At 37.3% G+C, this 21116-nt stretch overlaps 1 pseudogene; it reads right to left on the reverse strand.

The window, feature by feature from the left end:
- Positions 1-299: 299 nt before the first annotated feature.
- LOC103349130 (heterogeneous nuclear ribonucleoprotein U pseudogene) overlaps positions 300-21116 on the reverse strand; it is a 194990-nt pseudogene continuing 174173 nt past the window's right edge.

Genomic DNA, 21116 nt, shown 5'->3' on the forward strand with positions numbered 1-21116 from the left:
GAATATATTTTCTAAGTGCATTAATATGATGACCTAATGACTCTCAGTGTTTTTGTTTGTTTTTGAAGGTTTTAGAGAAATAGTCATCAGTTCATTTTCTTTGGGTATGCAATAATATTCTTGGTGATAATGGTGACTCCATGGATTCTGACCCCAGAATTTACCCTGCTGCCGGTGGTTAAAGCCCTGATTTCATTTTTGTTGTCACAATTGTTTCCTCATCCTCTTATGTCCTGGATATACTTCCCTCTGCTGGACATTGCACCTCTGTTGTAATTCCCTCTCTTTGAATAACCGCCTCAGCTGGGAAAAACAGGGCCATTTTGGGGACTGCATTTCATTTTGAGCACTGCATGTTTCCATAGGTTTTCCCCCTCAACTTCTGCTTTCGTCTGTGTTCTTTGCTCATAATCTTCATCTTTTGGGGAAACTACAAAAGCTTCTCAATGGAAACCTTCAAAGAGGCACATTTTTCTCCTCTGGGCAGCAGCGGACACATTTGTCTTGTCCAGAATGAAGTTTCTCTTCTTCAGAGGAGAAATCTCAATAAACTTTCCAAGACACTGTGGGGCTGTCTGTACCAGTGTGCTCAGTTTTGCAGTATCTACATTTGCTTCTTAAAACCTGCCACCATCATTTTACCCATAATAGTATTTGTGCCAAGAATGTTGAATTTACCAGGATTCTTAGCTGCATATTTAATAACCCAGGTAATTCTCCCAGCTCCTGGCAAGCCAACCTTTATCACAACTTCACAATCTTTCTTCAGGACCCTTTTGTCCTCTTGTCCTCTAACTCTGCCCTCTCAGGGGACATTCTGGATAAAATATACTCTTCGGATATTGGAAAATTGGCTTTTCCTTTTGACCAAAATTAAATTTAACTGCACAATTGTGGCAGAGAACATGTGGGATCAGTGGCCACCTAGCAAGAAATTCCTTACTGATTTTAAAGGCAACACTGCAGCAACAACCCTGAACAGCGCAGGGCAGCCAAAGAGGCCGTGGGGTTAGAGCAGTGGCCCCACCTTGCTGTTCACGGTGATGGTGGTGGGGGATCTGGTGGCAGGAGACAGCAGAAGAGAGCAGAAAGTCATGATAATAAAAGGAGGCGTAAAATCACCTGAGGGCAGATAATGGTCGTGGATATTTTGAGTGCACTCAAGAGAATAAGTACAGCAGAGCCAAATCTCCTCAGCCCAACGTTGAAGACGAGCACTTCGATGATACAGTGATTTGTCTAGATACTTATAATTGTGATTTTCATTTTAGACTATCAAGTGATCGCCTCAGTGCTTTGATTGCTATGGAGAGCTTTGCCTTTTGGGGGCTGGAGGAAGGACATCTTTTGATGTGTCAAAAGGCTAAGTTTGTTTTCAGATGAAGATTTCAGAGAAGATCCCTGTAAGGCATTTATACAGAAAAGATAGATCACACATGAAGCTCGGATTGGCTGGTCACGAACCACAAGTTGGAATGTTGCTAGGTGAGGAATTCTCTTATGCATTTTCTCTGGAAGGAATAAAAACCTGCAACCCTGAGACTGAAGATTATGGAGAGAAGTTTGATGAAAATGATGTGGTCACCTGTTTTGCCTTCTCCTCCATGAGGCCCGAGTGGGCAGCCCCCGCCGCCGCGTTTTCCTCTCCTAGATCCATCTGGTCGCCATCCAGGGCGGCAATCCCTTCCTCCTCCTCCTCTCCTTCCTCCTCCTACTCCTCCTGGTTGTCGCTGCTGGCTACAGCCTCCTGCTCCAGGCCTGCTCCGGAGCGCGCGGCAGAATCCCCGCCCAGGTCCAGGCTGCAGGCCCAGGGCTCCACTGCCAGACGGCCCTCGGCCTCCCCACAGTGCCTCGCAGCCTGCAGGCGCTCTGTGAGCTCGGCCTTGAGGCCCTGGTAGGAAAGGCCCGCTTCTCCCTCCTCTTTCAGCTCAGACAGCTTCAGCTTTTTCACGTGAACAGGCGAGGAGCTCAGGAGGAGAGCCCCGATTCGAGGCAGGGAGCTGCCTGGGACCAGGCTCCGCACACTGGGCCACTGCCCCTGGAGGTGCGATCGCGCTGCAGAGTCCTGCCCGGTGTTGAATGGCGCTCAGTCCTTCCCGAGTTGTTCAGGGAGATGCAGAGACTTCCCCTGGCGCTGGGGAGCACGCAAAGAACTCCTGCAGTGGTTCTACCTCCTACTACCACTTCCTGTGATTCCGCTTCAGAACTTGAATTCTGGAGTGCAAACAAGCCTGTAAACTGTACCACTAGACGTGTTTTTGCAAATGGGCTTGTTTATCTATGCTTATATTACTATCACATCTTAATTAACGTGACTTTATACTGATTGTTTTCTGATTGAATAGTCCTCCCACCTTGTCATTTTCTTTTAAGTTTTCATGGAATATTAGTCACTTTGCATGTCCAAATAGGTCATAGAATTGATATTTTGATATCTATGCGAAAGCCAGCTGAAATACTGAACAGTCAGATTTTTGTCTAATTCACTCAAGACTTTATTTCTAAAAGTGCACCCTATATATGTGTGGGTGTGTACATTTTATTTCAAGAGTTAAAAATTACACATTAAATAGTTTATTCAGAAATTGAACTTGTAGATACAATATTTAACAAAAATAATATTTTATTTACTTTTTGGGTAATATTTGTAAATTAATATTAGAAAAAAGTATACAATTTGATTAGTCATTTTAATACATACTTGCAAAGTTACATGAGTGGGAGTTTCACAAAATTAATGAAAAAGAATATTTTTCTGTTTCACATTTAATTATTTCTATTCTACTTTGCATGAATATATGGAATTATTATTAAATATTTAAGTTAACTTAAGTTTCACTTTTTACATGGATTTTGTTAAGTATTCTTACTAAAATGTAATTTTAAGGAAGCATTATGTATTCCTAGGAGGAAAATCATTTTCTTTTCATGTTCATTAGCCACTAGAATTTTTCTCTTACTTTAATCATGAATTCCTACAACAAATATTGGAGGTCAGAATTCTCATTACCATTTGAAATAATAATACTGAAGTACAGAGAAGTTAATTAAATTGCCAAAGCTTTCATAAGCATTTTAGTGACAAATCTGATTCAAACTAAATTCTCTTACCCAGTTTTGAAACTTCTGTTTAACATCAATCTGTTGAAAAAATATCACTGTTGCAAAAATATTAGTTTTTCAGCATTTAAATATGCAGAGATAATCTTGTTTCATAATTGTAACAAAATATTTTCCATTTTTTTCTTCATAAATCCTTATAGCTTTTCCTCTAAAATTTCAGTATTTTTGGTAAAACATTAAACTTCATCATTTAACGGCATACTGCCAAATTCTTTAAAATATAGTAACTCAGCATTTAAAAATACAGTCCTTTTGAATCCTTTAAAAGTATAGTACTTAAATATAGTCTTTTTTTTTTTTTTTTTTGACAGACAGAGTGGACAGTGTGAGAGAGAGAGACAGAGAGAAAGGTCTTCCTTTACCTTTGATTCACTCTCCAGTGGCCACTGCAGCCAGCACGCTGCAGCTGGTACACCGCGCTGATCCAAAGCCAGAAGCCACGTGCTTCTCCTGGTCTCCCATGTGGGTGCAGGGCCCAAGGACCTGGGCCATCCTCCACTGCACTCCCGGGCCACAGCAGAGAGCTGGACTGGAAGAGGAGCAACTGGGACAGAATCCGGCACCCCAACAAGGACTAGAACCCAGTGTGCTGGCACCGAAGGTAGAGGATTAGCCTATTGAGCCGTGGCGCTGGCCTTAAACATAGGCCTAAAAATACAGTATTCAGCATTCTCACTTACTAAGCTATCAGCATTTATCCATTTACACCTTTGAGATATGACGCAAATCTGCAGTTTGGTCAAACCTGATATTCATACATTTTTGTTTTTGTCCATATCTGTATTCAGATTACGTGTCAGTATGGTTCAAGAAGCTTCAGCCATTAATAGCTTATACTTTTTTATGTAGTTGTTCATGGAAGCTCAAAAAAAAGGGAGAATACCCCTCTACTACATAGTTGTGAATAAAAACACAGTGAACAATTAATGAATTCATAAACAAGATTTTCAAAGATTTCCCAAATGACTAGAATTTTAAATGTTTCACATTGCCCAAACAAAATTTGCCGTTTGTGATCTTTGGCACAAATGACAACATGGCATGTTGAAGTCAAATATAGAGTATATGACAGTTTTGTCTGCATTTTTCAAAATTTTCATTTATTAGTAAAGCAGAGAGGAAGACAGAGATATCTTGCATTCCAATTTACTGAAACCAGGAGTCCAGAACTCAGTACAGGCCTCTGATGTTGTTGGCAAAATTACATGTGTTTCAGCTGCATCCCAGCGTGCACATTAGCAAGAAGGTAGGTTCTTAATTGACACTGGGACTAAGCAGGCACTCTGATATGAGAGGTGGGTGTCCCAAACACTTTCTTAGCCTTGACATCAAATGGTTGCCCTCTTTTTAAATATTGTTTGTGCTTCTTAATGTTTGATGTTTTATTCCCTTTCGCCAAAGGTGAAAGAGATAATATTTTTCGTTAAGCTCAAATTATCAGCGCTAGCCTCCAGGCTGAGTTGCAAGGCTGATATGTCTGCTAATTTGACAGACTGTCATTCAGGGTCATCTAGATGGTTGCTCTCAGCATCTACTCCCGTTTAGAATCTGGATTGAAGGTGAGTATGACTTCACTTGGCAAAGGGCTTTGGTGTCCTTTTCCTATGGTTGTTAAACCCCCCAAATATGTTAGAAACATCTGCTCATTGGAGACTAGGAGGAAGGATCTGAACTCAGTTTGAACTGAGGAATAGCTAGAAAAAGTGGTTTTATTTTTACATTCTCAGCAATGTTCTGTTCTCAAATGCAACGTATGAAAATATGTTTACACTTGATCTTATCCATCTGGAATGAGCACTCTTGGTTTTAATTTTGCATTAGAGATGTTATTGCCAGAGCAAAAGCTGTACTGGTTGTGCAAAATGTTCCAGAAACTCAAGACACCCACATTAATATTTTCACTGTGTTATTCTTTAAGCAGTCTGCATAGTTTAATTTATTACATGAATCCTCTGACATGACAATTGATCCTAATATTTCAGCAGTTTAAAAAGAACTTTCATTTCAGATTTTTTAAATCTATTTGTAGGGGTTAATATTTATCAGGATTCCATTTCAACATAACCAAGCAGTGATAAGTTTTTCTTAAATTATACTTTATGACAATACATTATCCATAAAGCAATTTATATGCAATTTATTGTTCATAAAGTATTTAATTGATCTCAGTTTGCAGATATTAATTTAAAAACACAATACAATGTAATCAGGTAGAGAGACCCTGCTTGTATTGTATCCAAGATATGATTATTTCCCAGTAGCTTACTGATCTCTAATGAAAATCAAAAAGTCATAAAGGCATGGAAACATAATGAATTTTCAGCTGGAAATAAAAATAATAAATGAAGGAAAATAAGAATTAGTAGTTCTTTTTGATGGGGACAAACAGCATGACATAAATGAAGGAATTCGTTGGAAATTAAGATGATGGCTACATACATGTTTGAAAAACACTTGTTAGCCTCTTGTACATAATTGATGCATATTTCAATTGATTATATATATTATATATAGCTGAGTATTTCTGGACATTATTAATATTTCAACATCACAACAGTGATATGAATAGGTGCACTGCTAAAATTAACTTAGATTAGTCTTTACATGAGGAAAATGGCACCGTATATAAAATTTTAAATTATTTATTTATCCTGATACATTTAGCATGGTATGAAATACATAATGCCTTCGAGCATATATATCTAGAATATGGAAGCTCTTTCTCTTCTATTGTGTTACTTCAGAACACATTGGGGAATGAGTGAAAGTAAACTACATATTTTATTTTTTTAACTACTTTGTATCTCCTGCACTGACCATAAATACAAAAATTTAAAAATGGATTAACAAATACATTTATATGTTATACATATATGTATTTACAAATCACTAATTTTTCTGAAATAAAAGATGACATTTCTATAAGACGTTATGCATTATTCAGTGACTTAGTTATCCATGAAACAATTTATATTAAATTCAATCTGTATATATTTGTTGAACATTTCAGATAAAATATGACATTTAAAATGTGAATTTGGGGCCCGGCGCTGCGGCTCAGTAGGCTAATCCTCCACTTATGGCACCAGCACACCAGGTTCTAGTCCCAATCGCTCCTCTTCCTGTCCAGCTCTCTGCTGTGGCCTGGGAGTGCAGTGGAGGATGGCTCAAGTCCTTGGGTCCTGCACCCACATGGGAGACCAGGAGAAGCACCTGGCTCCTGCCTTCAGGTCAGTGCGGTGCCCAGATTGTATTAAATAAAAAGACATCAGAAATATTTCCTTGCAGTACTTAGAGATCAGAGGAAACAGTTATTTGAGGCCAATGGCTGGAGAAGATGTATGCAGGCAGACCAATCATCCAATGATAACAGTGAGATAAAATTAGTGCTCAAGTTGTTCATTCAGAATGTAATTCACTGCCCAAACTCACAGATAAAAAAGGACATTTATTTTGTTGTATTTTAAAGAAAATTACATATATTAGATATTTGTATATATTTGCAAATTAATATATTTGAATATTTTAAATGGAATTTTCAAATATTTATTTATTTATTTTTTATTTTTTTTTGACAGGCAGAGTGGGCAGTGAGAGAGAGAGACAGAGAGAAAGGTCTTCCTTTGCCGTTGGTTCACCCCACAATGGCCGCTACAGCCGGTGCGCTGCAGCCAGCGCACCGCACTGATCTGAAGGCAGGAGCCAAGTACTTCCTCCTGGTCTCCCATGCAGGGGCAGGGCCCAAGGACCTGGGCCATCCTCCACTGCCTTCCCGGGCCACAGCAGAGAGCTGGACTGGAAGAGGAGCAACCAGGACTAGAACCTGGGGTGTAAGCGCCGCAGGCAGAGGTTTAGCCTAGTGAGTCGTGGTGCCAACGGCTCATTTTTTAAAATCTATATGACAGGAACCCAATCCAGCTTTTCAAGTTAGGTGGTAGGGATCCAATTTCTTAATCCACTGCTGCTGCCTTCCTCCCCTGGCTTGCACATTGGCTAGAAGCTGCACTTCGGAGCACAGCCATAACTCAATCAGAGGCACTCCAGTGTGGGGTGCAAGCATTTTAACCATTAGTCCTAAACACTTGCTCCCAAAGTTAATTTTCAAAGAATTACTTCAAAATGGGTATTTGGTTAAAATGGATGCATGGACAATTCTCTACCTACTCTAAAAACATATGAATATTTTAATTCATAGACTATGAGTCAACTATGTAAGGAAATATGAAGCAAACAAAATATTTAGTAAATGTTACTAGGAAAATAAAATATCCCTACAAACAAAAAATCCTTCTTTACCAACATATTAGAGAGACAAAAAACAATTTATTAAACATTAACTGATTTATATTCATATCAGATAGATATACATAATTATAGGAGAGTAAATGCATAAATAATTGTGGAGTAAGAGTTGTGTGTGACTTGGGCATACCATATTGTGTGCCTGTTCCTCTAATGTTTGCAATTCAGTTCCCAGATCCTGTGCATGAGAAGGAAGCAGAACTTGACCAGGATGCTCGGGCTTCTGCCAATCATGAGGGAGACTGGGAAGGAGTTTCTGGCTCTTGGCTTTGGTCTGGACTTAGTCCTAGCCAACGATACCATTTGGCGGTTAAACTAGGGGCTGGAAATTTCACTCTAACCCTCTCTCTTTCTCTGTCTCTCCCTCCCTCTCTCTGTCACTCTGCCTTTCAAATAAATAAATGAATCTTTCAAAAATATAAATAATTGTAAGAATAGTATCATACAAACTTAAGCACTAGGTTAAGGCCCCAATTAGTCAATTGGTTGTTGCAGTCGATAAACATGGTGCTACCCTGAGATTTGCAAAGTATAGTAAAAATTTGTTTAACAAAAAAAAATATGCATTACTTCATCATGAACAAAATGTAGAGATTACAGCAGGATTTGGTGTAACCAGATTTCCCTATTATATTCACATCTGCATATTTTAACAATGAAATTGGTCTTCACTGACCCTAAAGTATATGTAAAATCAAGTAATAGAGACTCAGACTCAGTTTAATAGCAAATGCTTTTTAACCTTTGCTGGTATTTCTGTTTTGCTTTGCATTCACAATAAATAGAGCAATCTTGCAGTTTTATTTCTGGAATGCTGAATGTTTGGTAACGACCACCTATGTCCTTACAATATGAATAAAAAATACACAAAGTGAAAATGGATGAATTTTCCTGGTCCTTCAGAGAACTGAGATCACAGGGAAGCCATCATTCCTGAATTTGGAGATATAAGCAAATTCAGAGATAGACAATTGATGCATGCTAACCATGAGCAAAAGTCACTGGAGACATAACAGTGGAAACACATAAATGACTACTTTGCAAGTTTTATGGAGGCCTGCACTGGGGTGCAGTGGATTAAGTCACTACTTGTGACGCTGGCATCTCATATGGGTGCTGGTTTGAGTCCTGGCTGTTCCACTTCCCATCTAGCTCTGCTGTGGCCTGGGAAAACAGTACAAAGTGGCCCAAGTCCTTGGGCCCCTGCACCCATGTGGGAGACCTGGAAGAAGCTCCTGGCTCCTGGCTTTGGATCGGTGCAGCTCCAGCCTTTTTGGCCAATTGAGGAGTGAACCACCCTCTCTTTTATTTCTGTGTAACTCTGACTTTCAAATAAATAAATAAATCTTTAAAAAATAATTTATAGATGATTGTTGACTACGCTGAGAGTAAGAAAGCTGGGCTTTTTAGTCTTGAGGGGTTCCCATATTTTCGTAAATTTTCCTTTAGATATTCAAACAGACTCTCATGATAAAGAGCCCAGAAAAACCCCTTCCTCACCTTGGGAGAAGGAAGTGAAGAACATCTTTGTGAAACATGCCAAGCTCATTCTCTCTAAAAAATGGCTCGCCCACAGGAAAGATGTCAGTAGAGCACAATATCGAAAGAAACTTCTATCTCTACTCGCACCCAAAGGAGAGACAGGGGATACAGTAATAGAGGATGGAAATTCAAGGAAACATTGGAACCATTTCAGCAAGGGGTAAGGAGCAGTGAGCAAGGAAAGGAAAAATCACTCCTCAAAGTCATAGTCCCAGGAATCAGGACCAGCACAGACCCAATATTTAATCAGAATATAGAATAATCTTTCCACACATATTACCAAGTCTGTAAGATATAATTTGCTTAGAGCAAATTGCATCTGAAAGAACTGACTCTGAGTGAAAATACTTAGGGAAACTCCAAAACATGAGGGAAGACCAAAACAAAGACACTAAAATGTGGATGCCTGCCATACCTGTAACTACAAGAAACATGGACTGCAGCTCAACTCTGTTCTATTCTAAAACTCCCTTTACTTCATTCCTGCTATCTGATATGACGTGCCTGACTTTCAACAACACAACTTCAGGTCCATGAAGAGGCAGAAACAAACTCTTCTGTCTCCAAAGAGACAAAGCAAGCTTTAAGATGGAGACTCCTACCATGGTGGTTGGACTTCACACACAAGATATCTCAAATAATTTTAACTAATGTAAAAATTAGACAACATGCAAGAATACATGGGAGTTATACTTACAGATAAGCATTAGCTGAGAAAGTATCAAAAGAAAAGGGTATAAACCAAAAATATTGTATTATAGAAATAAACATTGCCATTAATATGTTCTTGAATACATTGTATTTTGTCTATTGATAATTTTAGGAAACACTGGTGGGCTTGAAGAATAGAAATTTCAGGAACTGAAGCCCAAAGAGAAAACTGTGTGAAAAATATAACAGAAAATCCAAGGACTCTATTTATGACTTTTGCTTCATGTGTGTAGAATTCCAGATGAAAAAGAGAATATGGAGAGGAAACAAAACTTTTGAGTAATCATGGGAGAGAGCATTCTGAACTTAATTACAGGCACTAAACCACAAGTCCAGGATGACCAGAGACCATGAAGCCGGATAAGTGTCCCAAAGCCTTCATATTCAAACTACAGATAACCAAAGACAAAGAGAAAAAAATTTGAACAAGCCAGAGAAAAGAAATAGAACACAACTCATAAAGGAACAAGAATATTAATTATTTCTAAAAAAAAAATGGGGAGAATTCATGATCAGCAAAACTTCACTGCAAGAAAAATTAAAGGATTTATTCAGATAGAATGAAAATGATGTAAAGAAAAATTTGATTCAAATAAGTAAATGAAAAGCATGAATAATTGAATAAATGAACATATCATAGTTGAAATTATCTATTAGAATCTCTTTCCAAGTCCATAGTAGCAATGGTGGTTTAGAATGTTTTTTTAACTTTTATTTAATGAATATAAATTTCCAAAGTACAGCTTATGGATTACAATGGCTTCCCCCCCATAACGTCCCTCCCACCCGCAACCCTCCCCTCTCCCACTCCCTATCCCCTTCCATTCACATGAGGATTCATTTTCAATTCTCTTTATATACAGAAGATCAGTTTAGCATACATTAAGTAAAGATTTCAACAGTTTGCTAGCACACAGAAACATAAAGTGAAAAATAATAGATGATTTTTTAAATGATGTTGAAATCAGATAAGACCTATTGTCATGTTTAATCCCAGTGAGAGTCGAGTCAAGTTGGGAATTGATAATTTCTTCTTCTTCTTCTTTTTTTTTTTTCAGAAGATTTTAAGCCCATGAGAGTATTTCAGGCATGGAAAGCCAAGAAACTCTGGCAAAAAAAAAAAAACAAAAAAAAAAAAACAAAAAACAAACCCTAAATGAAAGATCTCTGTGAGTGAGATCCCAGTGGAAAGAACAGGTCTTCAAAGAAGGAGGTACCTTTCTCTGAAGAGAGGAGAGAACCTCCACTTTGACTATGACCTTGTCTAAACAAGATAAGAGTCGGAGAACTCAAGGGGCTTCCATAGCCTTGGAAACTCATGACTGGTGCATAGGGAGATTACTGATGCCATAAACAGGAGTGTCAATTTGTAAAGTCAACAACAGGAGTCACTGTGCACTTACTCCTCATGTAGGATCTCTGTCCTTAATGTGCTGTACATTGAGACTTAATGCTATAACGAGTACTCAAACAGTATATTTCACTTTGTGTTCTATGGGGGTGCAAACTGTTGAAATCTTTACTTAATGTATACTAAACTAATCTTCTGTAGAATTTTTTTTTTTTTTAAGATTTATTCTAGTTATTTGAAAAGGAGAAGGGAAGAGGAAGGAAAAGGAGAGAGAGAGAGAGAGAATTGTTTAACTGCTGGTTCATTCCCCAAATGACCACAACAACAGGATTGAACCAGACCAAAGCCAGTACCTGCAACTCCTCAGGGTCTACTACATGGGTGGGACCCAAGTACTTGATTCATCAGCCACTGCTTTCCCAGGCATTATCAGGGAATTGGATCAGAAGAGGAGCAACTGAGACTGGAATATGATGTGTTACATGGAATGCCATCATGGGGTCTTCACAAACAATGCCTTAACACATTGCACCACAATGCTGGCCCCAGTACTTTATAAATTAAACTCATTCCATTGTTTATTTCTTGGCTTTTGTTTCACCTTATGGATTAAAACTGCACTCAGGGCTATTGGTTAGGATTTATTGTTGCAATATTTATCTTTCTTTTTTTTTTTAAGATTTATTTATTTGAAAGGCAGAGGGCAGAGTTACAGAGAGTTAGAGGCAGAGAGAGAGACAGAGAGAGAGAGAGAGAGAAAGGGTCTTCCATCTGCTGATTCAGTCCCCAGATGACCGCAATGGCCGGAGCTGCGCAGATCCGAAGCCAGGAGCCAGGAGCTTCTTCCGGGTCTCCCATACAGGTGCAGGGGCCCAAGGACTTTGGTCATCTTCTACTGCTTTCCCAGGCTATAGCAGAAAGCTGGATCAGAAGTGGAGCAGCTGGGACTCAAACCACCGCCCATATGGGATGCCAGCACTGCAGGCGGTGGCTTTACCTGCTATTCCACAATGCCGGCCCCCAGTATTTATCTTTCGTTGTCATTCTAAGATACATTTTCCATTCTTAAACTTTTGTAGTTTTTTTTAAGATTAAACTTTTTTAAAAATAGCTGTCACAGGCAACAATTTCCTAATGTAGCACCAGGATGACTTGATAGCAACGTACAAGGAAAATATTCCAGAATTGAGTCTTTTGTTTGTGTCTGGGTACTTAATTAAAGCATAGGAGAGATCATAAAATTACAATGCCAGATACCAAGGATTATCATCTTTATAGATTTATTAGTTCTTCCATCATGGAAGTAATCATTAATTTCTCATTTAATTTTTCTTTTGTTTCCATTCTAATGATTTCACAATTTCTTTCAATCTGCTTAGAAAATTAGATTAAAACCTTTTAAACAGTTGAAGTCTATTTGCTGGCCTATAAATCTATGCTTTCTTCCTAATATTAAGGAAAATAGATCAAAATCTGCATTGCTAAAGCTCTGTAAATGACTCAGGATTTTATATTGCTTTAGATTGTTTAAAACTACTTATTTTAATTTTGTTTAATATGGTTTTTACATTGAGCATCTGAAACGGAGTTCATTTTCATTTCTGATTTAATTTAGTTTCTACAAAATGTTCATAAACCCTGAGTTCTCAGATTTCTGAATAAATACAATTACTATTTTAAAAATTAAAAATATAAAATAAATTAGAATACTGCAATATTTAATAAACTATACTGTTAATAAACTCATTTTAAAATCAAGTAACATTGTGTGTATTTTCAAGTATTTAATAAATATACTTAAATTTAGATGAAACTTTGCTAGATAGAATGTTTAATCCCTAAAATAAGTATGTCTTATGTTTCAATTAATACAATTTATATGTGAAGAAGACACTGAATGTATGTGTTAATAATGTATTATTTTAATATACTTCATAATAATATTCATTTAACAAATATAAAATAATATATTAGCTTTTGTTGCATTGTTCTATAGGAAAGAAGCTATTTTGTGTCATAGCTTTATTTAAAAATGGGTCACATTAATAAAAATGGGAATATACAAGTACATTTAAATAAAAGGAATCTATGCTATATTTCAGAAGACTCCATTTCAAACATTTTTTTCATATTATCTAGGGAAACAACCACTCCTAGAAATAAGCTAAGCTTTTTATGAGAACACTGTATCATATATATCAGAAATGCTTACTTTCAAGCATATTCATTTCTAAGAAGAAAAATATGGAATTCAGTTTCTGGGTGTGCTTATTTGCTTTCTTCTTTTTCTTAGCGTTGAATTGGAAGTAATTAGAACTGGAAAGAGTTATCTCTTTGCAACACCCATCCTTTTTGTTTCTTCTAAGTAACTGTAACATTTGTTCATAAAATTTACATCTACTCATACTTGGATGAAATATGTTCCCTATGCTCTTTTCTCCATACCATATTGTGGACTATAAATGAAATATGTTGCATGCATTTTCTTTTAAATAAAATCTCAAAGAAAGAAAAAAATATGTAGAAATAGCAGTTGGTTATCATTAAATGTGGTTTTAGAAAATTTCTAAATGACATTTAGAAAGCTAATAGCCTGAATTACACAAAAACTAATTTTAAAACATTTTGATACAATCTTAAATATTCATCTCTTTTTCCACATAAAGTCTTGGATTTTATGAAAAATATATACACATAAAAATGTGTAAAATGGTCCCATCCTTCATAGACAATAGAATCATGCCACCACTAATGTAATATTATTTGTCCTATTTTGAAATTTTCCCTTACCATTTAGCAATGAAATAATTGCTTAAAAAATAGTTCATTGAGAAAATACATATCTAGTGTAATCTTTTGGAATACTTTTGTCCTTGAGAATCTTATATGGAAATTATAAAGAACTGGATAACCTTGGAGATGGGAATACAGTAGTACAGATACATTAACAAGCAGAAATAATTATACATTGGGAAAGGTGAAGGCAGGTGTGGTGATATTTAATGCATTCAGAATCTTCCCAGTGAGGCATTTTGCTATAGTTAATAGGGTCATAATTATTACCGAGTATATATAGAAGACTGATGTTACTTAAAATAAATCCAGAACTGATAGAGTATAATTAACCTGATTAACAGAACTCTGGTTAGATCCCAATAAGTAGGCAATTACATCAATCCTGGATGATGTGGGTTGTATATACAGAGTACTAAACAAAAGTACAAGAGCAAAATTGACATTTTGATATGTGATTATTGTTTATAGCCCTTGCCAATACTCTTTAAGAACAGTGGTTTTTCTACTTACTACTTGTTGAATTCTTTATTCCTGGAGAGTTAAGCTTGTGATTATAAAATAAACTGAAATGATGACATTGTAAAAATTGAAAGAACAATAAGAAAGGAAGGAGGAAAAAGGAAGAAGCAAGGCAAGGAGGTAGAGAAGGGCGGAAAGTATCATTGTGGTCTTAAATCTGTGTATATGAAATACACGAAATTTGTTCCTCATATAAATTTAAATAACTTTTGATTAAAGAAGGTGAAATGTTCTTTCAATTTCCAGACCTGACCTTTCTTTATTTTCTATTCCAAAAAAAAAATTGAGATTTATTTCTGGGGTTGGTGCTGTAGTATAGCCGGTAATGCTGCCTGCGGGACAGGTATCCCATGTGGGCACCAGTTTGAGTCCTGGTTGTTCCACTTCTGGTCAAGCTCCCTGCTGATGCACCTGGGAAACCAGTGGAGGATGGACTAAATGCTTGGAACCCTGCACTTCCATGGGACACCTGGAGGGAGGCTCCTGACTCCTGGCTTTGGCGTGGGTCAGTCCCAGCCTTTGTGGCCCTTTGGGGAGTCAACCAGTGTAGGGAGGATCTCTTTCTCTCTCTTTCTCTCTTTTTCTCTCTCTTTCTCTCTCTCTAGCTCTTTCAAATAAAGGGATAAATATTTTTTTAAAAAAAGGATTTATTTCTTTATTTGAAAGGCAGAGTTACAGAGAGAGAAAGAGGGAGGGATACATAGAAATCTTTTATCTGGTGGTTCATACCCCAATTGGGTGCAACTGCCAGTGGTGGGCAATTGAACTCTGGAGCCATGAGCTTTATCCAATTCTTCTGCAAGGGACTTGAGCCCAAACTCTGGCCATCTTCTAAAGATTTCCCAGGTGCATTAGCAAGTGCTGGATTGGAAGTGGAGTGGACTTGAATTTTGTTATGCCATAACATGGTTTCTCTAAAATATTTTAAAATAAAAAAAAATCAGAACAGTGAGAACAATTTGATTTTCTTATTATTAATTTACATTTTAATCCCTCCAAGAATAGAGAGAAAATAAGACATACAATTCATGATGTTTATATACTGTAATTGAATGTTTGACAGGCCACAGGATATTAATTAACAAGGTTTTGTTTATCATGGCATTAGATCAGAAATGTTTGCAGCAGAATCGAGCAGATAATAAAATTTTGCTTTAAAAATTCTAATGCAGAACCAGAGATAGGAAAAATGTGCTTCTCTTAAGAAATGTGGCAGAAATTTTTATCTTTCTTAGTTTATGTAGATTGTATATTCTGTTGCATCTCCTACTGGCTTAAAACAACCTAGACAAGACAATGTTATTTTCTAAGACCTTTTTATAGTAGTGTAAACATGGGAACAAGGGTAGATGTAAAGGTCTGATACAGTAATAAAACTTAAAGTTGGTGTATTACTTGACACCGGCATGGCTAATCATCTATTTACTGATATGAATGATTGACCTTTGGGTCATAAATAATAAGAAGGCTTGTTTAAAATACCAGGCAGTGATTATGTGATTGTTTTTATGACAGTGAACTAGGAAAATTTGAAACATAATTTAGTAGAAAGAGAGAATTCGCTTTCTGTTGTTTTATTCCCAGATTGTTTTAGGATTTAGGATTGTCTTTTCAAAGTATAGGCAAAATTGAACATGACGTTTCTCCAAACTGAACAGGTACATTTACTTAAATCTGCTTTTATATAATTTCATGGAAATGAAAATGAATATGTTATTATGGAACTTAAGGAACAGATGAAACAACACAGAAGAGAAAGCTTTAAAACAGTGTCTAGTTAACAGTGATTTACCTATCACTATATTCCTTAGAGCATTTGTAGTAATATACTGAAAGATGATTATTATCTGAATCTGGAAAAAGATATCTTATTATCTGGAAGAATCTAGGTTGATTACCCCAAAATATTATAACAACAGAACCAAAACTTTCCATATTGTGCAAATCACAAATTCTGACACTAAATATAATAAGAAACTATTAGGTAGATGAGACAGATAGAGATGGAAATAGAGACTGAGAGAGGGAAGAAAGGAGGAAAAAAGAAGACAGAGAGAATGAGAGAAGAGAAACAGAAAGGAAAGGAGATAAAAAAACTGAAATTAAAATAAATATAGATAGACAGAAAAATAGATAAAATGGTCAGAAGCCAACAATAAGTCAAAATCAAAAACCAAAGGGAGATATCTTTTAATATTGAGAGTGTCTATTTCTCACCATGATTTCATTTTAAAATATCTGTAGAACTCTAAACTTTAATTTCTACTTTCGACCTCATGAGGAATTGGGTAAAAGGTACAACTTGAAATCTGCACAAAGTTCAGGATCAGTTAGAAGACTTCACATTGACTGAGGACCTGCTGTGGTTTGGATGCTAGTTCGGTGTTGAATGTCTCCCTAAGGTGAATGTGTTAAAGGTTTGCTTCCCAAGGTTTTATGTCAGTGACACTAACATTGTGTTAAGAGATGGGGACTTAGGGCGTGATTGAATTGACTAGGGTTGGATTGTTAGGCAGAGGCCTAGGATTAATGTTAATGGCTTTATAAAAAATATGTAGACATAGACACAGCCACAGAGAATCCCTCTCGCCGTATTACGCTCCGCAAGTATACAATCAGCAAGTACACAATCATGGGAGGACAAACCAATAGGACACTGCCCATCTTGGACTGTGAATTTCCTTACCATGAGCCAAATTAAATCTCTTTTCTTTTTAAGGTTAGTTGCCTCATATATTTCCTTGTAGTAATGGAATGCAGTCTAGCAGATTACAAATGTCTACAACATCATGTGAACTGGGCATTAAATTAGAATTCCAAAACAGTACACAAAGAAAATGCTCCTGCTTGATAACTGCTGTAGGGTAGAGGGAATACACCCCGGAACAGGAAAAGAAAACTAGAAACCAACCCTCATCTGTGTTTGTTTTCCAAGTTCAAACCATCTGGAGCATCCAGTGAGGGTTATCAGCTGTCCCCAGATATAAAACTTTCTAATTCCACCATAATGAAGTTTCACCTGACTGACAGTACTCAACCAAGACTAGAGAGCCACTGGATTGTGGAGATAGGACAAAGACAAATAACTAACCTAACAAATATTTATAGTTATTATACGTTTTCAAAGTGGAATAATGTGGAAAGTGTGAATAATACTTCTGTTGAATGAAGTTGTTGTTTACATAATAGTAATTTAGTTGTTGGCGCTAGCGTTGTGGCACAGCAGGTTAATGCCCTGGCCTGAAGCACAGGCATCCCATGTGGGCGCCAGTTTGAGACCTGGCTGCTCCACTTCTGATCCAACTCTGCTATGGCCTGGGAAAGCAGTAGAAGATGGCCCAGGTCCTTGGGCCCCTGCTCCCATGTGGGGGACCCGCAGGAAGTTCCTGGCTCCTGGCTTCGAATCAGCGCAGCTTTGGCTGTTGTAGCCAATTGGGAAGTGAACCATTGGATGGAAGACCTCTCTTTCTCTCTCTCTCTCTACCTTTCCTCTCTATGTGTAACTCTTTCAAATAAATAAATAAATCTTTAAAAAAAATTAGTTGCTACAATCACAAGTTCTTAGGGACTTACACAGAATGACTTGCTGATTGAATGATTGATTTGAAAGGTAAAATGACAGAGAGGAGGAGAGACAGAGTGTGTGTGTGAGAGATATCTTCCATCTGCTGGTTCACTCCCTAATTGGCCACAAGAACCACAGCTGGGCCAGGCCAAACCCAGGAGCCTGGAACTCCAACAGAGTCTCCTACATGGTAGGCAGAAAGTTATATAATTATATAATTCTCTCATCATGTGCGGTTCCATGGGGCATTAGCAGGAAACAGGATCAGAAAGGGAGTAACCTGGGCTGGAACAGGCATCTAAGATGCTGATGGAATCTGGGCATTGCAAATATAGGCTTAACCTGCTGCTAAGCAATATCTGCCCCTTGTTGTATGGTAAGTCCTTATTTTATTTAGGTATATCTAAACAATTTTAGAGGATGGATATCCTCATAATAAAACTAAGACAGATAATCCTCAATTTTCTTAACATTTATATTTTAAATCATTGAGCTCTTCTCCTGACATGATGCAAATGCATTATTTTAATTTCTTATTTATAAAAAGATTCTAAATTTATGGGTTACTAGTTAGTATTTAAGAGGACAGCATTAATAAAAGCACAAAAAAACCACACAAATGAATGATTAATTATTTTATTAATGTAATTTGTAATTGATCTGTACAAATTTATATTGCTATGAAATGTCCATATAATTGAATGCAGTATGAAATTAGATAATATATTTTTATTTAAAATAATTAATTTTTGACAATATTTTTTCTGAATGCAGGGATTGTGGGTGTGCTTTTTATACAATGTTGAAAATTCGGGCCGGCACCACGGCTCAATAGGCTAATCCTCCACCTGCAGCACCGGCACACCGGGTTCTAGTCCCAGTAGGGGCCCCGGATTCTGTCCTGGTTGCACCTCTTCCAGGCCAGCTCTCTGTTATGGCCTGGGAGTGCAGTGGAGGATGGCCCAAGTGCTTGGCTCCTGCACCCCATGGGAGACCAGGAGAAGCACCTGGCTCCTGCCTTTGGATCAGCGTGGTGCACCGGCCGCAGCGTGCCGGCCACAGTGTCCATTGGAGGGTGAACCAACGGCAAAAGGAAGACCTTTCTCTCTATCTGTCTCTCTCACTGTCCACTCTGCCTGTCAGAAAAAAATTTTTAAAAATTAAAAAGAAAAAAAAGAAAATTTGAAGTTGAATTCCATCTCACAGAACTTTTTCTAATTTATGTGATAAATGTCAATCTCAAATAAATTCCGGGTGATTCTAACAATTAATCAAAATATTAAGTCTTTGTTTTCAAAAGGATTGGAGAAGTATAACTTTTCAGTTTTCTTTCCCTGCAGTGACAATTTTTCAAGCATGTTAAGTCAAATATTTTCCTTTGAAAAATGTCTTGGGAAAACAATCGAATTTTTGTTTTGTTTTGTTTTTGTCTTTTGTTTACCTATTCAAAAAGTAGAGTGCAATTTTTGAAGGCAGAATCTCTACAGGAATTCTTGTTATGCACACAGCTGGTTTGACCCCAGTTGGATATACTCCTGGAGTGAGTAATTGCCCAACTGTGGAAGGGAATGAACTCACAGCCTGAAATCCAGAGAAAAACCATAAACACTTGAAAGACAAATGAGCCTGGACTGTGTCTCTTTCTTTTTTCCATCTCTGCATTACTATCATTATATTCTGATTGTCCTATACATCTGATTACTTCTTTCTGTTTCCCTACTGCATACCAAACTCATGTAAATGGTAAAGGAGACCTTACTGTCTTAAAACATAGATGACATTTGGCACATTCGGGTATCTGAAATCATTAGGGGATTAAAGAGAAATTATGAAAACAAGAAAGAGAAAACTTAGCTTTCTTTCTCTTTATTTTTTAATTAATTAATTTATTTTTAAGGAATACAAATTTTACATGTACAACTTTAGGAGTATAGTTATTCTTCCCATAATACCCATCCTGTGTTTCTGTGTGCACCACATCCTGACATATCTTCTGTAGGGCCAAATAAGTGGTGACAAATTCTTTTTCTTCCTTCCTTTCTTTTCTCTTTCTTTTTTTTTTTTTATTTGACAGATAGAGTTAGGCAGTGAGAGAGAGACAGAGAGAAAGGTCTTCCTTCCATTGGTTCACCCCCCAAATGGCCGCTACAGCGAGAGCTAAGCCGATCCGAAGCCAGGAGCCAGGTGCTTCCTCCTGGTCTCCCACATGGGTGCAGGCGCCCAAGCACTTGGGCCATCCTCCACTGCCTTCCCAGTCCACAGCAGAAAGCTGGACTGGAAGAGGAGCAACTGGGACTAAAACCTGGTGCCTATATGGGATGCCGGCTCTGCAGGTGGAAGATTAACCAAGTGAGCCACAGCGCCGGCCCCACAAATTCTTTCAATTACTGTTTGTTTTAAGAGGTATTTATTTCCTCTTCATATTGAGAGTTTTGCATGGTATAGTATTCTGGGCTGACAGTTCTTTTCTCTTAAGACTTGGAATATATCTTGCTGTTCTCTCCTAGCCTGTAGGGTTTCTAATGAGAAGTCTGCTGTGAATCTAATTGGAGATCTTCTGAAAGTAATCTGACTTTTCTCTTATGACATTTTGGAATATTTATGCTTTACTATGGTGAGTTTGATTACAATGTGTTGAGGTGAAGATATTTTCTGATCATGACTATTAGGAGTTCTATGTTATTTCTTTACTTGGATGTCCCTTTCTTTCTCCAAATTAGGAATGTTTTCTGAAATTATTTCACTAAAAAGGCCTTCTAATCCTGTCTCCCTCTTCATGCCTTCAGGAACTCCTAGAACTTGCATGTTGGGTCATTTGATAGTACCCTGTAAATTCCCAACAATGTTTTTTTGATTTTCTAATCTCATCTTCTTGTTCTTAATTTGACTGTATAATTCCATGTGCTTTATCTTCTAGGTCAGATATTCTTTCTTCTCTTTCACCGATTCTGTTGTTGAGGCTTTCCACTGCATTTTTAAATTTGTTCTATTGCATTCTTCATTTCATTTTGATTTCTCTTTAAGATCTCATTTTCTCCTGAGAAATTTTCTTTGCTATCACGTACAGAATTCAGTAGCTTTTGCATTTGCTTCTTTTTAAAATATTTATTTATTTATTTGAAAGTCAGATTTACACAGAGACAGGAGAGGCAGAGAGAGAGAGAGAGAGAGAGAGAGAGGTGTCTTCCCTCTGCTGGTCTACTCTCC

The sequence above is a fragment of the Oryctolagus cuniculus genome, chromosome 9 (genome assembly GCF_964237555.1).
Source record: "Oryctolagus cuniculus chromosome 9, mOryCun1.1, whole genome shotgun sequence".
Classification (NCBI taxonomy): domain Eukaryota; kingdom Metazoa; phylum Chordata; class Mammalia; order Lagomorpha; family Leporidae; genus Oryctolagus; species Oryctolagus cuniculus.